The sequence below is a fragment of the Engystomops pustulosus genome, chromosome 1, assembly GCF_040894005.1.
Source record: "Engystomops pustulosus chromosome 1, aEngPut4.maternal, whole genome shotgun sequence".
Lineage (NCBI taxonomy): Eukaryota > Metazoa > Chordata > Amphibia > Anura > Leptodactylidae > Engystomops > Engystomops pustulosus.
Window position 1 is genome coordinate 284,559,040 of NC_092411.1, and position 23,446 is coordinate 284,582,485.

The following is a 23,446-nucleotide window of genomic DNA, read 5'->3' on the forward strand; positions in this document are numbered from 1 at the left end:
CTCTCTAGGGCCAGCACTATAAGGCACAATCATTATTATAATTAATATAATATTTTCAGTAAAACTTTATTTTTTTTTTAACTGTGGCTGATGGCTATCTAGGGAACTGGCTATGTACTGGGGGATGCTGGCTGGCTATATACTGGGGCAGGGGGCTTTCTGGCTATGTACTGGGGCTGGGGGCTGTCAGGCTATATACTTTTGCAGTGCACTGGCTATATACTGGGGAGATGCTGGCTGGCTATATACTGGACAGTGGGCTGGCTTTATACTGGGGGCAGGGGCTGGATGGATATGTACTAGGTGGGAAGTGGGCTGCTGGCTATATACTGAGGGCAGGGACTGGATGGATATATACTAGGGGGGGGCTGACTAGCTATATACTGGCTGTTACCAATGCATTTCCCACCCTAGGCTTATATTTGAGTCAATAGGTTTTCCCAGTGTGTTGTGGTAAAATTAGAGGCCTCAACTTAAATTCAGGTCAGCTTATACCTGAGTGTATACGGTAATTTAAAGAGTCAGACAAGGGGGAGTGGAGACAGTCATCATGACAAAATGTCATTATAAAAAGGAGGTTAAGAGGCTTCTAGGGGACACAAGACCACATGCCATATTACCTAATGACTCCAGCATGTGGCTGAGCTGATTTCCTTCAGTTGATAGGATTACATATACTGACGTAACCAAAAGTATGTCCCACATCCACCTGCTGCCTCAATTGTAAGGTTGCCTCGCTTGAGGAACTGGGCTGCTTTCCCTTCTGTCTGCTGCTGGGGGCTAGGTATCAGGTGCCTGACCTCTTAGTGTCAAATTTTTAAGTGTTGTACAGTATGTTCCGGCTGGTTTATTGTACGCACTGCTCATGTCTGTCTGTCTATCTGCCTCTGATGTTTGATAAAAACTCTCTTGAACCTTATTTAGTGGAGCTTGTAGATTGTGTGTCCTCTTTGGAGTTTGCATGGTTGAAGCTTAGACTCGTGTTATGCAATAGTCTGCTAGACGGATCCCTTACAGACCTTTACAGTTCATGTGATCCTTAGTCATGTAGGTGAAATACAGTCAACCATATATTCTTTGTGGCCCTCTATGAAGTTGCCTTAATGATATATTTATTTCTTCTAATGATATATTAATCCCTTGGTATGGACACCATCTACCTACCATAACTGATAATGCAGCTGAACATGTTATCTGCCTGGAAGGGAAGGTCTATTAAATAACCAATGATAAATTGTGTTTTGTTAATCTCAATTCTGGTCTGCCTCAAGGTATCTTATTGGTTCATGCCTGTATCTCTACCAGGAGAGGAGATGAGATGTATTCCCTCTGGCTGGGAGGTCCAGGGACTTCTAAGATCTTTCCAAAGAGAGTTCTGAGAGGACACGTGGCTTACATAGTAGTAGCATGCTGCTGCTGTTTCCTACCTTAGGGTAAGCCCCCTCCATCAGGCATGCTTTACCTCACCATCTATTCTAGGTTTGCCCTAACCTTGCTTCCAAAGCAGCTTCTATCTTCTCCAGCCATAAGTTCCTGAACCTGGTATGTGAGCATCCTTTACCAGATTACATACAACCAGCTATCTTGGACGTTGGCGGATAGTACCGCTATCTCATCCTGGTATCATTGCTGCATTGAAATCTTGGAATAAAGAGGCTGTAAGTTTGATGTTCTACATCCGGGGATCCCTGGTTGCTACCAACATCATGGGCCTTCCCTCTTCCATCTACCAAGAGAATCTTACATCACACATACCCCAAGTGTGCGTCCAAATGTGGTGTCCATAAAAGGGGATTGTAAAGTCTGCCGAGAGATGTTTAATTTCCAGCGTGTTTCAGAGGCTGTCAAACAAGGTTGTGCATTAAACCAAACCAGTATATCTATTCCATAAGGAACAGATTCACAACTGTAGATAGTTCTGTTTCAATAGCCTCTTACTCTTTTAAACCATTTCCCAACACTGTACTGAAGAGACGCAACCAAAACATTGCTGTCTACAGTTGGGAATATGTTCCTACTGGAATAGATATGTTGGTTTGGCTTAAAAAGTATCAGAAAGAGGCATTGGGGCACATTTACTAAGACTAGTGCAAACTACAGTTTCGCTGTGTAGTGTGAAGGGGGCGCCATATTCTGGATTTATGGTGCAAGTTCTTCAATAATCTGACGCCCCCTACACTGCTCCGACAGAGTGCACCATTTTGATCACCTTTAACACATTTCTGTTGGACTTTGCATGTTAAATGTGGCGCACGGTCCAACAGAGCACTGGAACATCCATTTCAGTGCAGAAATTTGTGTTGCATGATATCTAGTGCAGCTATGCCACAAAAGGGTCATGTAGCACAGACACTTCTTAGATACCTTTGCAAGCAGTTTGCACTAAAAAGAATGTGCAAAGTCTGAAAAAAATGGCGCACAACCCTTAGTAAATGTGCCCTATTGCTTTTTTTGTCCCACTCTGTAAAGTTCACCATCAGCAGTCAGAGGCCGGTTCCTAAGAACGGGTACCCATCAAAACGAATTTTGGAAACCTTTACCAAAGCAGATACCGTATTTTCCGGACTATAAGGGGCACATAAAAGCCTTGGATTTCCTTGGAAATCCAAAGTGCGCCTTATAGTCCGGTGCGCCCTATGTATGGCGCAGGGCAGCGGACCATACTTACATAGGTCCCCGCTACCGGAGACCGGAGACAGCAGATCTCCAGCGGGAACTGCAGACCACGCGGCACGAACAACTTCTGCCGCGTCGGTCTGCAGTTCCCGCTGGAGATCTGCTGTCTCCGGTAGCGGGGACCTATGTAAGCATGGTCCGCTGCCCTCCTCCACCTCCCCCTCACCTTCCCCGCTCACCTTCCCCGCGTCGCCGCGTCTCGTCGGGTCTCGTCGGGTCTCGTCTTCGTCTCGGCGTCGCGTCTCTTCTCCGCTCCGCCCCCGGACCTCCGCCACGCCCCCGGACCCTGCGCCTTATAGTCCGATGCACCTTATATATGGAATTATTACATATATAAGGCGCGTCGGACTCATGCGCCTTATATTCCGGTGCGCCTAATGGCCCGGAAAATACGGTAATCTGAAATGAATGCTTAGCCCAACAAAGAAACTCAGCTTGGGTGAAAAAATAAATCTTAGCTTTATCCCCACTTTACCATGCTGCATCTACTTTGCAATCATTACTTCCCATCCCATGTGTTATTCGATATTTATCCTCTCCCAATAGTGCAATCTTCACTGCGTTTAGCGAATAGAAATCCATCCCGCATCCCTTACCTTATACTCACTTACCTTATACTGCCCAATGCCTCATCCCCCACTCTCGCTCTTCCCTTTCTGAACTGTTCTTCCATATATATTCTAAGAAAACAGTTTAATTTCCCTTCTCAACTCTTAATAATTATATTACTAATAATATGGCTAACCTTCCCGGCAATTATTGTATTCCTCTGCTCTCCAGTATCACCGGCTGATCTACATACGTTCCTATGTAATCCTGAGCCTTCATCCACCTCCTAACTTCATTTGATGAAAAACCATCTCTTACCATCTTCTTAATTTTGAATATACTCCCCCTGTTTTACCTATTCATCTATTGATGCTATTACATTGGGCCACATTTATTAAAGCTTTTGTACCCGTTTTCTATCTGACTTTGCCCTGAAAATAACGTGTAAACTGCGGTACATGTATTTATGTCTGCGCCAGTTTTGTGTTGTGAATGTTCTGTGTCCGACAAGACAGAAAAATCTGCACCTAAAGGGGCTATTACTGTGTAGTTGGATTGTGGGCCACAATATTGTCTGCACCACAATGCTACAGCATGAACAAAGTGCACCAAAACAAAAATGGTGAATTCTGCTGGAGCAGTCCGGGGGGCACCAGATAGATGATGAATCTTGCGCCCCCTGCAGGATCCACAGGAAAACTGCAGATTGTACAGACTGCACTGGTTTTAATAAATGTGGATTTTAGTAATTATTGTTATAATTATATCTCCATTTGACATCTCTCTCTATATGTGTATATATATATATTTCTCCCTATATATATCCTATATATATTCAAGTTTTCCATTCGAACTACTTTTTTCACAGTTGACTTAAACTTTTCTACCAACTTCCTTCATGTATCAATTATTTTCCTGTACATGTTTTCCTTACAGTGTTTTTAGACCTGATGGAGTTAATGCTATGTTTGCGAAATATGGTACCAATAAATACTTTTGTGATAAACCTATTACCCCTTGCTGTCAAGAAACTTTTAAAAATATATATTTTTATTGTATTTTCTTGATATAATTTTCTATTTTCAATATATAATTTTCTATATCACAATAAGAGTATAACAAAAAACAGACAGTTTGGCCCATTGGGCCTTATTACAATCATAACAAATATGATATGAAGAAAATATGTTATTTACAATGCAGATTACAATCACACAACATTTGCTTGGTATTGTTGTTATGTATCTAATATGTTGTTGTTATGTATCTAATAGAGCCGTAGCCCTATTTGGTCCTCTATGATGGAAGTATACATAGTAACAGACATCAACATAAAACCTCTTCAAGACCTGGAAAGGAATTGATCCTAACAGGACAACTGTAATAAAACACAAAACATTGATCAAGGCCTGGAGCTATTGGCTAAATATGTTTTACTCCTGGTAGTATGGACTAGAGATGAGCGAGCACTAAAATGTTCGGGTACTCGTTATTCGAGACAAACTTTTCCCGATGCTCGAGTGCTCGTCTCGAATAACGAGCCCCATTGAAGTCAATGGGAGACTCGAGCATTTTTCAAGGGGACCAAGGCTCTGCACAGGGAAGCTTGGCCAAACACCTGGGAACCTCAGAAAAGGATGGAAACACCACGGAAATGGACAGGAAACAGCAGGGGCAGCATGCATGGATGCCTCTGAGGCTGCTTAATCGCACCATTATGCCAAAATTATGGGCAACAGCATGGCCATGACAGAGTGACAGAATGAAGCTAGATAGCATCTAAAACATGCAATAATTGACCCTGACACTATAGGGGACAGCATGCAGAGGCAGCGGCAGCAGCGGCAGGCTAGAGAGTGTCATGGCAACATACCCTAAATGGACTCAGGTTTCACCAAAGGAGGTGAAATGATTTCCTATGTGAACAAAAGGTTGACGATATATTTAGTCGATAACACAGCATGGTGGCGACATAGTGACCAAATTCCATAACGTATCTGGTGAAACACCCGAAAAATGAGCCTGACACAGCTCTTTTGATAATGGGACGACATGTGGAGGCAGCCATGGAGACGACTTCCATGATTAAGAGCGACAGTATGGGGCATTCATATTGCGCTGCTATGATTGCAACTTCAGGTCTCCAGCATGACGGCGACAGATGGGCCGAGTTCCACTATGTATCTGGTGAAACACCTAAAAATTCTGCCTGACACAGCTCGTTTGATAAGGGGATGATGTGCTGCATATCCTCTCGTGCTCCAGCGTCTGGGGTATAGAGAGTTGAAATGAGACATTGGTGGACGCTGTGGAGGATCGTGGAGGCAAAATGGACAGGAAACAGCAGGGGCAGCATGCATGGATGCCTCTGAGGCTGCCTAATCTTGGGATGGAGCTGGCGGTCCACTGCCAGGTGAGCTTTCGCCTGTCCAAGCCCCTGTCTCTCGGCTCCTCCCCACCCAAAATGGGCCTGGGGGCCAGAAGCGTTTACTTTGAAAAAATTATAATTTTCAAATCAGACCGGGTCGTTTGAATATTTCACCTAGGAATAATGGAATAGCATAGTGGTTCTATTTTTAATTGTTTTTACGGAAATGGTTCCATGATTAAGAGCGACAGTATGGGGCATCCATATTGCGCTGCTATGATTGCAACTTCAGGTCTCCAGCATGGAGGCGACAGATGGGCCGAGTTCCACTATGTATCTGGTGAAACACCTGAAAATTCTGCCTGACACAGCTTGTTTGATAAGGGGACGATGTATGGAGGCAGTGAACTAGTAGTAGATTAAAGGTGCTGCAGTTTAAACTATGTTAGTTGGATCTTGAGATGGAGCTGGCGCTCCGCTGCCAGGCGAGCTTTCGCCAATCCAAGCCCCTGTCTCTAGGCTACTCCCCAAACAGCACTTCTAAGAACCTTTTGTATAAGATCAAGTGTAGTAGCGTTCTTATAAGTTTAGGATATGGCGGGTGAGGGGAATGTAAACAGATGCGCAAGAAGCGCTGAAATAATATTGGTAAATGATAAAAGTTTGCCAGTATATTTTGTGGATTACACAGCAGGGTGGCGACAAAGTTAACAAGTTTGATGTGGAAGCCATGAAAATAACCCAAAATTCTGCCCGACACAGCTCGTTTTATAAGGGGACGATGTATGGAGGCAGTGAACTAGTAGTAGATTAAAGGTGCTGCAGTTAAAACTATGTTAGTTGGATCTTGAGATGGAGCTGGCGCTCCGCTGCCAGGCGAGCTTTCGCCAATCCAAGCCCATGTCTCTAGGCTACTCCCCAAACAGCACTTCTAAGAACCTTTTGTATAAGATCAAGTGTAGTAGCGTTCTTATAAGTTTGGGATATGGCGGGTGAGGGGAATGTAAACAGATGTGCAAGAAGCGCTATTTTGTGGATTACACAGCAGGGTGGCGACAAAGTTAACAAGTTTGATGTGGAATCCATGAAAACAACCCAAAATTCTGCCTGACACAGTTTGTTTGATAAGGAGACAATGTATGGAAGCAGCTATATGGACGACTTTTGGAGGCAGCTATGGCGATGACGTGTGGAGGTAGCAATGGAGACAACGTGTGGAGCCAGCTAAAAAGACGACATGTGGAGGCTGCTATGGAGACAATTTAATTTGGATAGTGCCTGTATGTGGCAGTCCAAAAAAGTTTTCAAACCAGAGGAGCAGGTAGGTGGTCCTCCAGAAAAATTAAATAAATTGAGTGCCTATATGTGGCAGTCCAAAAAAGTTTTCAAACCAGAGGAGCAGGTAGGTGGTCCTCCAGAAAAATTAAATAGATTGAGTGCCTGTATGTGGCACTCCCAAAAATTGCTTAAAACAGAGGACCGGGTAGGTTGCCGGTTTCCTATGCTTTAGTGTACAAAGAGGAGGAGAAGGAGGACAATGAGGAGGAGGAGTGCATACATTATTCAGGTTGAGCTTCTTTCACCTGGTGGAGAATGAAAATCCGGAGAAATCCAGGCTTTATTCATCTTGATAAGCATCAGCCTGTCAGCGCTGTCATTCGACAGGCGTGTACGCTTATCGGTGATGATGCACCCAGCTGCACTGAAAACCCGCTCGGACAACACGCTAGCGGCAGGGCAGGCAAGAACCTCCAAGGCGTACAGCGCCAGTTCGTGCCACATGTCCAGCTTTGTAACCCAGTAGATGTAGGGAGCTGTGTGATCATTTAGGACGATGGTATGGTCAGCTACGTACTCCCTCACCATCTTTCTGTAAAGATCAGTCCTACTCTGCCGAGACTGGGGACAGATGACAGTGTCTTGCTGGGGTGACATAAAACTGGCAAAGGCCTTGTAAAGCGTACCCCTGCCAGTGCTGGAAAAGCTGCCTGCTCGCCTACTCTCCCTTGCTACTTGTCCTGCAGAAGTACGCCCTCTGCCGCTAGCGCTGTCAGAAGGGAAATACTGTTTCAGGGCCTGCTGGTATTCATGCATTCTCACACTCCTTTCCTCTCCAGGGATGAGAGTGGAAAGACTTTGCTTGTACCGTGGGTCCAGGAGAGTGAATACCCAATAATCGGTGCTGGAATAAATTCTTTGAACGCGATGGTCATGGGATAGGCAGCCTAGCATGAAATCTGCCATATGTGCCAGAGTCCCAATGCGCAAGAATTCACTCCCCTCACTTCCTCAATTTCCTCCTCCTCCAACTCCTCTTCTTCTGCCCATACACGCTGAACAGTGAAGGACTGAACAATGGTCCCCTCTTCTGTCTCGCCAACATTCTCCTCCTCTTCCTCCTCATCCTCCTCCACCTCCTCCGATATGCGCTGAGAAACAGACCTAAGGGTGCTTTGGCTATCAACAAGGCTATTTTGTAGCCTACACTGAAAGCACACTGCTTTGCAAGATGAGTTTGAGCTATAAAATGAAATAAAGTTAAAAAAAAAATAAATCAGCAGACTCTGCCTAATTCTACTCAAACCCCTAATAAATTGTCCCACTTTGGTGTTTGAGGTGGATATGTGTCACTAAGAGCTAAACACAACGGTAGCAAGTCCCCCTGCAAATTCCTCACAATATGGTACTAGCTGCACTACTAGTGCCAGCAAGCCCAGCCACAAGCAAATAAAAAAAAAATGTATAACGTTATTGTAGCCCTAGGAAGGGCTGTTGGGTTCTTGTAGAATCACTCCTGCCTAACACTATTCTAATAGAACACCCTAACGCTTTCCCTGACCAGCAGCAGCTCTCTCCCTAGCGGCATCCAGACACAGAATGATCCGAGCAGCGCGGGCAGGGGCTAGTCTATTCCAGGGTCACCTGATCTGGCCAGCCAACCACTGCTATCGACGTGTAAGGGTACCACGTCATGCTGGGTGGAGTGCAGAGTCTCCTGGCTTGTGATTGGCTCTGTTTCTGGCCGCCAAAAAGCAAAACGGCGGGAGATGCCATTTTCTCGAGCGGACGAAGTATTAGTCTGAGCAACGAGCAGTTTCGAGTACGCTAATGCTCGAACGAGCATCAAGCTCGGACGAGTATGTTCGAACATCTCTAGTATGGACCCATTGGGGCTCATATACTAAGGGTCTGAGGAGTGCATTGTCGTCGATTTTCTCGCGATTTCAGCGTTGCTCCGCATTTTAAAGGGGTTTTTTGCGCACACAATCGGATTCTGGTGCATCGCCGCCGGCTTTCATGCGACACAAATCGGGGGGCGTTCCATCGGGCGATCCGACAGATTCGGACAACGCATGGGATTTAACATAACAAATTGTGTCGCAAGACATCGCTCACATGCACCAGGAAGAAGGTGAACTCCGGCGGACCTCAGCAGGGGAAGCGACACATGCAGGATCTCGGGCGCACAATGTTGGTTAATCGCGCCGGACTTCATCCTCGCCGGACAGTCCGGATCGGGGATCGCGACAGGACCGGGTAAGTAAATGAAAGTACATTTTGTTCTAAATTCGCTGCACTTATTTGTTTGGAGTGAGATAGTTTTTTCATACTACATGCCCTGTTGATTTGTGTAATAACCTCCCTAATATCAGGCCTTACCGTTTCTTTCCAATGTCTTGTAATAATAACTTTAATAGGCGGCAGAATATGAGTGGTTATGAGTAATATCTTAAGTGGGTCTCTCTTAGACTTTTCCCATTTAGACTTTTTTCAGTTTTTCACTCCCCCATGTACAGAGCTGTATTTTCTGTGTACTAAATTCTACTTTCTACTGGTGGTATTTTATATTCCTGCCATGCACTGCAAAGCTGGAAAAAAATCCAAATGGGGTGAAATAGCAAAAAAAACTAATTTTGTGCTCCGTGATTGACACCTTTATTTTATTTTTTGGGTTGGCATAATCTAGGTGAATGCCAAATATATATAGGTTTAATTAAGTTTTAACAGATTTTATGAACTTCAAACCTTTTTTAAAAAAAAAAAATCTTGTTTATGAACAAAATTGTTTATGTGTATTTGTGTTCTGAGGAAAGGGCTGTGATTTGAACTTTTAGGTTTTTAAAAATGCTTTAAACTTTTTTTTAAAGTTTTTATTTTATTTTACTAGGGTTTTTCTTAAACCCTTGAGGGTCTGATCACTTATACAATATACTGCTACTGGCTAGACACTTTCAGAAAAATATACCAAATAAATATTCTTGTGTGCCCTGCAGGACTATTGTCTATTACAGGCTCCATCGCTATTCTCTACTGGGTGCTCTGTGACTATTGGCTAGTGGGTGCTCTGTGACTATTGGATTATTATTATTGGATACAGAGAAGAAAATGTGAGAAAAATTGTGCTTTCATAGAGTAGTTTTTCAATGAAAGGTATAGCCCACAGGTGGGAAATTACCTGGTTACACATTACCTGGCCACACATGGTTCTAGATCCTGGACAACATCCATTATTAGTCAAGAGATAAAAAACAACAAAAATAGGAAAGATAGGTGCCAAAATGTACAAAGATTTTTTAATTAATCTATCCCTTTTCTGACAAATGAATAAAAAAAATATATATATATATAAATACCGGTATATACATTTTGGTGACTATCTGTCCTATTTTTGCCGTTTTCTGTTGGTCAGGAGGGTATCACAACATCTTTACAAAAAGGGCAGATGGACCTTGAGGTCCAAGACGTTATGACCAGTAGCATTGAATTTTAACATAAAAGTTTTCCATTATCTTAAGAGTGTCCTGTATTACTAAGTGCTAACTTTTCCATGAGTGTGGGTCCCATTTCGCACTGTTTTGGCTAAAATTTGCACTTTTCCAATTAGTGTTTAGAAATGCCCACTGCATCTAGTTCTGGCAGCCATGATTGGGCTAAGGTGTTGCGCCTAATCCAATTTGTACTAACTAGAGATGAGCGAACATACTCGTCCGAGCTTGATGCTCGATCGAGCATTAGCGTACTCGTAACTGCTCGTTGCTCGGACGAGTATTTCGCCCGCTCGAGAAAATGGCAGCTCCCGCCGTTTTGCTTTTTGGCGGCCAGAAACAGAGCCAATCACAAGCCAGGAGACTCTGCACTCCACCCAGCATGACGTGGTACCCTTACACGTAGATAGCAGTGGTTGGCTGGCCAGATCAGGTGACCCTGGGATAGACTAGCCGCTGCCCGCGCTGCTCGGATCATTCTCTGTCTGGATGCCGCTAGGGAGAGAGCTGCTGCTGCTCAGGGAAAGCGTTAGGGTGTTCTATTAGCTTACTGTTAGGCAGGAGTGATTCTTAAAGAACCCAACAGCCCTTCTTAGGGCTACAATAACGTTATAATTTTTTTTTTTTTTTATTTGCAGCTAGTACCATATTGTGAGGAATTAGCAGGGGGACTTGCTACCGTTGTGTTTAGCTATTAGTGACACACATATCCACCTCAAACACCAAAGTGGGAAAATTTATTAGGGGTTTGAGTAGAATTAGGCACAGTCTGCCAGTTTCTTTTTATTTTACGTTTATTTTTTTCATAACTCAGCGTCATCTCATCTGGCATAGTAGTGTGCTGTAATACTTGGCTAGAAAATAGCCATAGGAGAATACAAACGTCTTAATTACGCCTGCAGTAGCGTTATATATATTTGATTTCTGGTTGATCTGCTGGTGGCTGTACTTGCTGCAGTGCATCTACTATCAAATTGGGAGCAATTTGGAGTCAGACTTGCGACCACTGTGTTTTAGTGACGCACTTATCCATCGCAAAGACCGAAGTGGGAAAATTTATTAGGGCCCGGGGTTGTATTTCAATTAGGCACAGTCTGCCAGTTTCTTTTTATTTTACGTTTATTTTTTTCATAACTCAGCGTCATCTCATCTGGCATAGTAGTGTGCTGTTATACTTGGCTAGAAAATAGCCATAGGAGAATACAAACGTCTTAATTACGCCTACAGTAGCGTTATATATATTTGATTTCTGGTTGATCTGCTGGTGGCTGTACTTGCTGCAGTGCATCTACTATCAAATTGGGAGCAATTTGGAGTCAGACTTGCGACCACTGTGTTTTAGTGACGCACATATCCATCGCAAAGACCGAAGTGGGAAAATTTATTAGGGCCCGGGGTTGTATTTCAATTAGGCACAGTCTGCCAGTTTCTTTTTATTTTACGTTTATTTTTTTCATAACTCAGCGTCATCTCATCTGGCATAGTAGTGTGCTGTAATACTTGGCTAGAAAATAGCCATAGGAGAATACAAACGTCTTAATTACGCCTACAGTAGCGTTATATATATTTGATTTCTGGTTGATCTGCTGGTGGCTGTACTTGCTGCAGTGCATCTACTATCAAATTGGGAGCAATTTGGAGTCAGACTTGCGACCACTGTGTTTTAGTGACGCACATATCCATCGCAAAGACCGAAGTGGGAAAATTTATTAGGGCCCGGGGTTGTATTTCAACTAGGCACAGTCTGCCATTTCCTTTTTTATTTTACGTTTATTTTTTTCATAACTCAGCGTCATCTCATCTGGCATAGTAGTGTGCTGTAATACTTGGCTAGAAAATAGCCATAGGAGAATACAAACGTCTTAATTACGCCTACAGTAGCGTTATATATATTTGATTTCTGGTTGATCTGCTGGTGGCTGTACTTGCTGCAGTGCATCTACTATCAAATTGGGAGCAATTTGGAGTCAGACTTGCGACCACTGTGTTTTAGTGACGCACATATCCATCGCAAAGACCGAAGTGGGAAAATTTATTAGGGCCCGGGGTTGTATTTCAACTAGGCACAGTCTGCCATTTCCTTTTTTATTTTACGTTTATTTTTTTCATAACTCAGCGTCATCTCATCTGGCATAGTAGTGTGCTGTAATACTTGGCTAGAAAATAGCCATAGGAGAATACAAACGTCTTAATTACGCCTACAGTAGCGTTATATATATTTGATTTCTGGTTGATCTGCTGGTGGCTGTACTTGCTGCAGTGCATCTACTATCAAATTGGGAGCAATTTGGAGTCAGACTTGCGACCACTGTGTTTTAGTGACGCACATATCCATCGCAAAGACCGAAGTGGGAAAATTTATTAGGGCCCGGGGTTGTATTTCAACTAGGCACAGTCTGCCATTTCCTTTTTTATTTTACGTTTATTTTTTTCATAACTCAGCGTCATCTCATCTGGCATAGTAGTGTGCTGTAATACTTGGCTAGTAGCAATAGGATAGCATCGTTTGGTTTTAAAAACTAAAAAACACAAAAAAAAAAAAAAAAGTTAAAAAAAAAATACAAGTTATAACTCTCATTTTCAAAATGTTTAACCCGAGGGCTAGGGGTAGAGGACGAGGGCGGGGACGTGGGCGTCCAACTACTGCAGGGGTCAGAGGCCGTGGTCCTGGGCGGGGTGAGACACCACCTGCTTATGAGGGAGCAGGGGAACGCCGCAGAGCTACACTCCCTAGGTTCATGTCTGAAGTTACTGGGACTCGTGGTAGAGCACTGTTGAGGCCAGAACAGTGCGAACAGGTGATGTCGTGGATTGCCGACAATGCTTCGAGCAATTTGTCCACCAGTCAGTCTTCCACGCAGTCCACCCATGTCACCGAAATCGGCACTCCTCCAGCTCCTGCACCTCAGCCTCCTCCCCCCCAGTCTGCCCCCTCCCAGCAAAATTTGCCATTTGAACCGGCATACTCTGAGGAACTGTTTTCTGGACCCTTCCCACAGTCACAAACCACTTGTCCGGTTGCTGATGAGCAATTTTCTGATGCCCAGGTTTTCCACCAGTCGCAGTCTGTGGGTGATGATGACCTTGTTGACGTAGTGGAAGAAGTGTGTAAAGAGGTGTCCGACGATGAGGAGACACGGTTGTCAGACAGTGGGGAAGTTGTTGTCAGGGCAGGAAGTCCGAGTGGGGAGCAGACTGAGGGATCGGAGGATGATGAGGTGACAGACCCAAGCTGGGTTGAGAGGCCGGGTGAACACAGTGCTTCTGAGACGGAGGAGAGTCCTCGACCTGAACAGGTTGGAAGAGGCAGTGGTGGGGCCAGACGGAGAGGCAGGGCCAGAGCTGGTGCATCAGCGCCAAATGTGTCAACTAGTGAAGCTCCCGTGGCGAGGGCTCCTGCGGCGAGGGCTAGATTTTCAGAAGTCTGGAGGTTCTTTAAGGAAACACCGGATGACCGACGGACTGTGGTGTGCCACATTTGCCAAACCAGGATCAGCAGGGGTTCCACCACTACTAGCTTAACTACCACCAGTATGCGCAGGCATATGAATGCTAAACACCCCACTCAGTGGCAACAAGCGCGTTCACCTCCGGCCGTGCACACCACTGCTCCTTCCCCTGTGTCAGCTGATAGTCAGCCCCCTGCCCAGGACCCTGCCACAAAAACCCCATCGTCACCTCCACGATCCTCCACAGCATCCACCAGCGTTCAGCTCTCCATACCCCAGACGCTGGAGCGGAAACGCAAATATAGTGCAACCCACCCGCACGCCCAAGCCCTTAATGTGCACATTTCCAGATTGCTAAGCCTGGAGATGCTGCCCTATAGGCTAGTAGAGACCGAGGCCTTTCGCAGCCTCATGGCGGCGGCCGCCCCTCGGTATTCGCTCCCCAGCCGCCACTACTTTTCCCGATGTGCCGTCCCAGCCCTGCACCAGCACGTGTCAGACAACATAATCCGTGCCCTGACCAACGCCGTTTCTGACAAGGTCCACCTGACCACGGACACGTGGACGAGTGCTGCCGGGCAGGGCCACTATATATCTCTGACGGCACATTGGGTTAACTTGGTGGAGGCTGGGACCGAGTGTGACCCTGCGGCTGGTCATATACTGCCGACGCCGAGGATTGCGGGGCCTACCTCGGTCCAGGTGTTTGAGGCCTACTATGCCTCCTCCTCCTCCCACCCCTCCTCCACCTCCTCCTCCGAACGACCATCCGTGGGCATGGCGCCATCAGTCGGTAGCTCTAGGCACAGCAGCAGTGCCGTCGCTAAGCGACAGCAGGCGGTGCTCAAACTGCTGAGCCTAGGCGATAAAAGGCACACCGCCCAAGAACTATTACAGGGCATCACGGCGCAGACTGATCTGTGGCTGGCACCGCTGAACCTGAAGCCAGGCATGGTTGTGTGTGACAACGGCCGTAACCTGGTGGCGGCTCTGCAACTCGGCAGACTGACACATGTGCCATGCCTGGCCCATGTGTTAAATCTGATAGTTCAGCGTTTCCTCAAGACATACCCCAATCTGTCTGATTTGCTCACGAAGGTGCGCCGCATCTGTGCGCATTTCAGGAAGTCCAGCACAGATGCTGCCACTCTCAGGGCAGCGCAGCGCCGCCTCCAACTGCCCGCTCACCGACTGTTGTGCGACGTGCCCACGAGGTGGAATTCAACACTGACCATGTTATCCAGAGTTTACCAGCAGCGCCGAGCGATTGTAGACTGCCAGATGTCAACTTCCACCAGAACTGGTAGTCAGGTCAGTCAGCTTCCTCAAGTCTACAATGAGGAGTGGACGTGGATGTCTGATATCTGTCAGGTGCTGAGTAACTTTGAGGAGTCAACACAGATGGTCAGTGGCGATGCCGCCATCATCAGCCTCACCATCCCGCTGCTTGGCCTGTTGAAAAACTCTCTGGTCAGCATGAAGTCGGAAGCTTTGCGCTCCTCACAAGAGACAGGGGAAGAAGATTCCCTTGTTGATAGCCAAAGCACCCTTAGGTCTGTTTCTCAGCGCATATCGGAGGAGGTGGAGGTGGAGGAGGATGAGGAGGAAGAGGAGGAGAATGTTGGCGAGACACAAGAGGGGACCATTGTTGAGTCCTACACTGTTGAGCGTGTATGGGCAGAAGAAGAGGAGTTGGAGGAGTTGGAGGAGGAGGAAATGGACAGTCAGGCCAGTGAGGGGAGTGAATTCTTACGCGTTGGTACTCTGGCGCATATGGCAGATTTCATGCTAGGCTGCCTATCCCGTGACCCTCGCGTTCAAAGAATTTATTCCAGCACCGATTACTGGGTGTTCACTCTCCTGGACCCACGGTACAAGCAAAATCTTTCCACTCTCATCCCTGGAGAGGAAAGGAGTGTGAGAATGCATGAATACCAGCAGGCCCTGGTGCACAAGCTGAAACAGTATTTCCCTTCTGACAGCGCTAGCGGCAGAGTGCGTAGTTCTGCGGGACAAGTAGCGAGGGAGAGTAGGCGAGCAGGCAGCTTGTCCAGCACTGGCAAGGGTACGCTTTACAAGGCTTTTGCCAGCTTTATGTCACCCCAGCAAGACACTGTCACCTGTCCCCAGTCTCGGCAGAGTAGGGCTGATCTTTACAGAAAGATGGTGAGGGAGTACGTAGCTGACCATACCATCGTCCTAAATGATCACACAGCTCCCTACAACTACTGGGTTTCAAAGCTGGACATGTGGCACGAACTGGCGCTCTACGCCTTGGAGGTTCTTGCCTGCCCTGCCGCTAGCGTCTTGTCCGAGCGGGTTTTCAGTGCAGCTGGTGGCATCATCACCGATAAGCGTACACGCCTGTCGACTGACAGCGCTGACAGGCTGACGCTTATCAAGATGAATAAAGCATGGATTTCTCCTAATTTCAAATCTCCAGCAGGTGAAGGAAGCTCAACCTGAATAATTTATCCACTCCTCCTCCTCCTCATTTTCCTCCTTCTCCTCCTCTTTCTACAGTAAAGCAGAGGAAACTGGCTGTTTTTTGACAGGGCCCACTGGCTCTAGGTATAGTACTTTATGCATTTAATTTTTCTGGAGGGCCACCGACACGGTCCTCTGTTTTAAACAATTTTTGGGAGTGCCACATACAGGCACTCAATCTATTCAATTTTTCTGGAGGGCCACCTTTCCGGTCCTCTGTTTTAAACAATTTTTTGGGACTGCCACATACAGGCACTCAATCTATTCCATTTTTCTGGAGGGCCACCTACCTGCTCCTCTGGTTTAAAAACTTTTTTGGACTGCCACATACAGGCACTCAATCTATTCCATTTTTCTGGAGGGCCACCTACCTGCTCCTCTGGTTTAAAAACTTTTTTGGACTGCCACATACAGGCACTCAATCTATTCCATTTTTCTGGAGGGCCACCTACCTGCTCCTCTGGTTTGAAAACTTTTTTGGACTGCCACATACAGGCACTCAATCTATTCCATTTTTCTGGAGGGCCACCTACCTGCTCCTCTGGTTTGAAAAATTTTTTGGACTGCCACATACAGGCACTCAATCTATTCCATTTTTCTGGAGGGCCACCTACCTGCTCCTCTGGTTTGAAAAATTTTTTGGACTGCCACATACAGGCACTATCCAAATTGAATTGTCTCCATAGCAGCCTCCACACGTTGTCTCCATTGCTACCTCCAAAAGTCGTCCATATAGCTGCCTCCATACATCGTCCCTTTATCAAACGAGGTTTGTCAGGCCGAAATTTGGGTTGTTTTCATGGATTCCACATCAAAGTTGTTAACTTTGTCGCCACCCTGCTGTGTTATCCACAAAATACACTGGCAAACTTTTACCATTTACGGATATTATTTCAGCGCTTCTTGCGCATCTGTTTACATTCCCCTCACCCGCCATATCCTAAACTTATAAGAACGCTACTACACTTGATCTTATACAAAAGGTTCTTAGAAGTGCTGTTTGGGGAGTAGCCTAGAGACAGGGGCTTGGATTGGCGAAAGCTCGCCTAGCAGCGGAGCGCCAGCTCCATGCGCATCATGCGCTTCTTGCGCATCTGTTTACATTCCCCTCACCCGCCATATCCTAAACTTATAAGAACGCTACTACACTTGATCTTATACAAAAGGTTCTTAGAAGTGCTGTTTGGGGAGTAGCCTAGAGACAGGGGCTTGGATTGGCGAAAGCTCGCCTAGCAGCGGAGCGCCAGCTCCATGCGCATCATGCGCTTCTTGCGCATCTGTTTACATTCCCCTCACCCGCCATATTCCAAACTTATAAGAACGCTACTACACTTAACTTGGTGCAGGCTGGGACCGAGTCTGACCCTGGGGCTGGTCATATACTGCCGACGCAGAGGATTGCGGGGCCTACCTCGGTCCAGGTCTCAAAGGCCTACTATACCTCCAAATCCTCCCACCCCTCCTCCACCTCCTCCTCCTCCGAATTACCATCCGTGGGCATGGCGCCATCAGTCGGTAGCTCTAGGCACAGCAGCAGTGCCGTTGCTAAGCGACAGCAGGCGGTGCTCAAACTGCTGAGCCTAGGTGATAAAAGGCACACCGCCCAAGAGCTATTGCAGGGCATTCCACAACAAACTTGTTAACTTTGTCGCCACCCTGCTGTGTAAGCCACAAAATATACTGGAAAACTTTTTTCATTTACGGATATTATTTCAGCGCTTCTTGCGCAGATGTTTACATTCCCCTCACCCGCCATATCCCAAACTTATAAGAACGCTACTACACTTGATCTTATCCGAAAGGTTCTTAGAAGTGCTGTTTGGGGAGTAGCCTAGAGACAGGGGCTTGGATTGGCGAAAGCTCGCCTGGCAGCGGAGCGCCAGCTCCATGCCAAGAACCAACTAACATAGTTTTAACTGCAGTACCTTTAATCTACTACTAGTTCACTGCCTCCATACATCGTCCCCTTATCAAACGAGCTGTGTCAGGCAGAATTTTGGATTGTTTTCATGGCTTCCATGTTGACTTTGTCGCCACCCTGCTGTGTAATCCACAAAATATACTGGCAAACTTTTATCATGTACCGATATTATTTGAGCGCTTCTTGCTCACCTTCTTTGGTTCCTCTCTGCTACCCATTGGTTTGAAGCCTGAGTCCATTTAGGGTATGTCGCCATGCCACTCTCTAGCCTTCCGCTGCTGCCGCTGCCTCTGCGTGCCGTCCCCTATAGTGTCAGGGTCAATTATTGGATGTTTTAGATGCTATCTAGCTTCATTCTGTCACTCTGTCATGGCCATGCTGTTGCCCATAATTTTGGCATAATGGTGCGATTAAGCAGCCTCAGAGGCATCCATGCATGCTGCCCCTGCTGTTTCCTGTCCATTTCCGTGGTGTTTCCATCCTTTTCTGAGGTTCCCAGGTGTTTGGCCAAGCTTCCCTGTGCAGAGCCTTGGTCCCCTTGAAAAATGCTCGAGTCTCCCATTGACTTCAATGGGGCTCGTTACTCGAAACGAGCACTCGAGCATCGGGAAAAGTTCGTCTCGAATAACGAGTACCCGAGCATTTTAGTGCTCGCTCATCTCTAGTACTAACCAATCCACACTCATAAAGATTCTGTACACATTAATGAAATGCAAAAACATTACTGCCCTTCCATCAATAGCAAGCCAAGGTAACATCTAAAGCAACTAGACGCTAGCATAACAGTTCAGTTCAACATCAGGAGTACATTGAGCAAACGATGGTGCACAGGATGGCGGCTCTTGAAAAAAAATTCGGAGTCCTACCTGCAATTTACTAACAACCACCTAGAAAAGCCAGAAGGTTACTGAAAAAATACTTTATGGACAGACACAACAAAATAGAGCTTTTTGTTGTAAATGAAAAGTGATATGTTTGGAGAACGGTAAACCCTATAAAAACATCCTGAAATCAATGTATCACACTGGTAGAGTCATGTTTTGTGCCCATTTTCTACATTCTGGGCAGAATAACTTCTGGGCAGAGATGGGAATTTAAAATAAGACCACGAAATTGTGAGAAAAATGTGGGGTATGCATAAAGACAAGGACCCTAAGTATAGAAGTCGTTATGCTAATGAAGTAATTAATGAAGAACATGAATTGTACTTAATCCTGGAGCGGTGGTTTTCTTCATTTCTAATCCATAGTTTTTGGTACTTACTATCTGCAGAACAGTCTGGAGAAAATGTCTCCTTCATATTTCCAACTTTGCACCCATGAATGTACAGTGAAGATCCCTCCGATGATAACGTCTCCATCCTGAGAATATTTGTACTCAAATGTATAATCCTTCATGGTGAGATGACATCCAGCTGCTGAGGTCTGTGACTGTGCGGAGCTAAGAGTCAGATACAAGAGAACTAACCAGCAGAGTTTCCATAAAAGATGAGATTTACTGTAACAGAACATCAGGTAATAAGTACAGAGTCTCCTCTGTGACCCCAGACACATGACAGACACAGATCTCTGATGAGAAGATCAGGACTGCACTGACAGTGACAGGAGGAGCTTTATATCTTGCTCTAGGCTTTATTTTAGGTCTGTAAAGTTTTATTTAACAAAGAAAAAAGAATAAGACAAGTCACAGGAGTGAGGGAAATATTAGAACTGTAAGGGAAAAAAATAAAAAAGAGAAAAAAGAATTCTGATTTACTGAACACTATTAAACTATACTATGCCTGTGGCAGATGACTGCCATGATACCTACAGCTCCAGGTATGTGTCGCTCTTTTCTATAAGTTGTATTCACACCTATAAGAACACGTCCCCATTTATTCTCCCGAGCCAATCTCTTTCTTTCTTATCATTAAGGTAAATATGCAAATAGGTTTTTCAGAATGAGATTAGGAAAACCACCTCCTTTTAGAAACCTTTTAAACACCCTTGACATCAAGCATGACCTACAAGAGGCCTTATCACATGATGTGCGATTACTTCCCAACCCCAGTGAGAAACCTCTCACTCAGCCAAATCAGTTCCCTACACTGTACTGAGGAGACCCAACCAGGTGGAAACATTGGACAGCGCTGTCTACAGTTGGGAGTCTGTTCCTTATGGAATAGATATACTGGTTTGGTTTTAACCCCACATCATGTCATAAGGCCTCTTGTAGGTCATGCTTGATGTCAAGGTAGCTGCCTTACAAGATAGCTAAAAGAATCATGGTTTTCCTTATCCCTTCCTGGAAAACTTATTTTCATATTTTCCCAGAATCCCCTAGTAGAACGGCCATGGATAGTTGAGTCTCCACATGCCTACACGGCGGCCTTAATTTGCAGTCTCCATAAAGAGAACCTTTACTTCCCGACCCTTAACATTAAGGTCACATTTATGCCTTTTCCTGTAAAAAGTTCTGTGTTCCTGCAAGTTCACTTCACTTTCTTACTGTTATTTTTAATTGTCAGTAATCTTAAACCTCCTATGATATTGGCCCTAGTCTTTAGTCTTTGTTTGTATTCTGTCCAACCCAACCTAGAGTCTGATATAAACTCTGCATAAACTTTTTTAGGTCCTGATCTTGTCTTATACCTTCCTGGCACTGAATTTAATGGCACACGGATGACTACAGAGTGTAGCCGGATACTATGACTTGGGGTTGCACAGATTGGTTCACAGTCTGAGAGATTTAGTAGGGTTCTACGTGTTAAAAAGGTGGCAAGTTTTTGTGAGGATTGGAGCACAGATGAAAGCAGCATGAGTATGGACATGACCTATCATATGACTAAGATAGGGCTGCCATCTCTGGTGCACAGGAAGCCCCTAGGAGCCATGTATGTATTGTAACAAGTTACTGTAAACTGTTAAGAGTTTGTCAATTTAATGTCCAGTTTGTAAGCTGATTATCACAGTCACTGACATATTGGAGGTCATTTACTAAGGACCCGAATCTCGTTTTTTCATCAGGTTTCCCGAAAATTACAGGTTTGCTCCGAATTGCCCCAGGTTTTTGGCGCACGCGATCGGATTGTGTCGCATCGGTGCCGGGTTGCACGCAACGGAGGGGGGCGTGGCCATCAGAAAAACCGCCGTATTTTAAAAAAAAAATGTGTCGCTCGACACACACTTACCTGCACCCAGGATAGCTTGGTGAACTCCAGTGAACTCCGACGGACTTCAGCGCAGCAGCAACACCTGGTGGACATTGGGCGCACTACCTTAGTGAATCACTAAAAGACCCGAAACGGTGTCGGAGAAACCACCGCTGGATCACGAATGGACTGGGTAAGTAAATCTGCCCAATTGCCTTAAAGTATCACTAATTGATGTGTGTTGCTTGTTACATGCATATTTTTTGTATAATTATTCATATATATATATATATATATATATATATATATATATATATATATATATTCGTCAGTGTAATCTTTGACCTGTGGAAGTTTTTATTCATGGAATACCTCTGCTATACTACCGTAATAAATTCCCACCACCCCATACTCAGTGATAACCAGGGGCTGGAATTTGGGTGCAGGTCCTTGTGGAACTTACTGGGAAAAACTGTTGTTGATGAACCTTTGTCCGGAGATCAGGCTCTTATTGCTCTTCCATGGGACAAGTCTGATGGACAACCTGCTTGGTGTTTTGAAAACCTTTTGTTCAGTGCTTGTCATGCTGATTAAGAGTGCCTTTTGTGAAACTAACAACAAACTGTGTCACTAGAGTGATTCAGCCATATCTCTTCCATCTGCAAACTGCACTTTTAGTGTTAGGGAACTGGGACAGAGACAGGTTGAAGCATTGGCAGAGGGTATTGTATTAGTGAACATTGTAGCCAGCTGTCTAGCGGGGTAGTGAAGATTTCAAGTATTCTGTTATCACTCACCAGTGCCAGCCAAACAACTGTTTCCTGTTCAAAACCCTGCCTACCCTCCAAACTCATCACCATACAACCCCCTCCCCCAATGATGGATGCCACTGAGTACAGCACCTACCCCCCTCCTGACCAGCCACAGAAAGCCTTCTTGGCTGAGATGGACCCAAACCAGATGTGGAAATGCTGCCAATGTACACACCCAGGCTTGAGGATAGCAACCCATTCTCCGAACAAGCAATCAGTAGAGCCTTGACATCACATTGACTATCCAGCTGATTATAACTTTTAGACTCATGTTCACCTTTTGGCAAATACTGAGGATGTGGACATAACATAACCCATATCTGATATATGTATGGCACCTTCAGTCTGGTTGTGGTACTTTGAACTACATTCTACTTGGAACCCTTACTGTGTTTGAAGCCTGTTTACTCGGATGCCTTGCAGCATTTTTTGATGCTGATGCTGTGATGTGGGCCATTGAAGCCACCATACTTGTCACTCACCATTTTTGCTTTGCAAGCAAAGAGGGATTTCATAATGAAGTCTGGGGGTCTTTTGGCTGCTCTTTGGTGCTGTTGTATGTTGGGGTACTTGCTGCCATCTTCAGATCAATGCGGTTGAATATTGTCTATCCATGCATCGAATCATCATTTTTGGAATGTACTGAGTTGTAGACACATAGTTAATCAAAGTGGGAAAGTACTGATACTCAGTGAGCCCTGAGGAATATATCTTTGCTGCTCTGAACATTTATCTGGACAGTATCCATCTCTTCCTGCAGCTCTTTGGGCTGTGTTGCTAATTGCTTTCCAGAGATTAACTAAGGTGCTGGTTAAATACATAGGGGTGTGTGTGGTGCCCATTACTGTACCCTGCAGTCTCCAATATCACAAATCAAAAAGCAGGTATAAAAATTTGTAAAAGTTTCAGTGCATTCTTGGTATAATTCTGTTGATCATATTCTCTGTTCCTGTATTTGTATACTTGTATTTATATTTACTTTTTATTGAGCATCAATTTGTAGCAGTTTTTTTTTAATAAATAACTTGTGTAAAAGGGAATGAGACAAAGTAATACATTCATATATCTGGAAACCTTCTTTCTTGTTGTTTTAGTTTAATATTCAAATGACATTACAGACCAGCCTACTGGATTCATGTTATCTATAACCTTTTATGGTGACGAAATGCAAAAACTGGCCGACGTGCCATCCAAGCCACCTCCAAGCCATGTGGTCAGGGAGAGATGTGTTGTAGACCCATTCCTGTTTGAAGGTTATAGCACAGTGGTTGAAGCCTCTCAGTAGATC

General features: G+C 45.2%; 1 pseudogene; it reads left to right on the forward strand.

Moving 5' to 3' along the window:
* The first annotated feature begins 22,225 nt into the window (after nt 1-22,225).
* On the forward strand, nt 22,226-22,939 carry LOC140127128 (protein lifeguard 1-like; annotated as a pseudogene).
* The last annotated feature ends 507 nt before the right edge of the window (nt 22,940-23,446 follow it).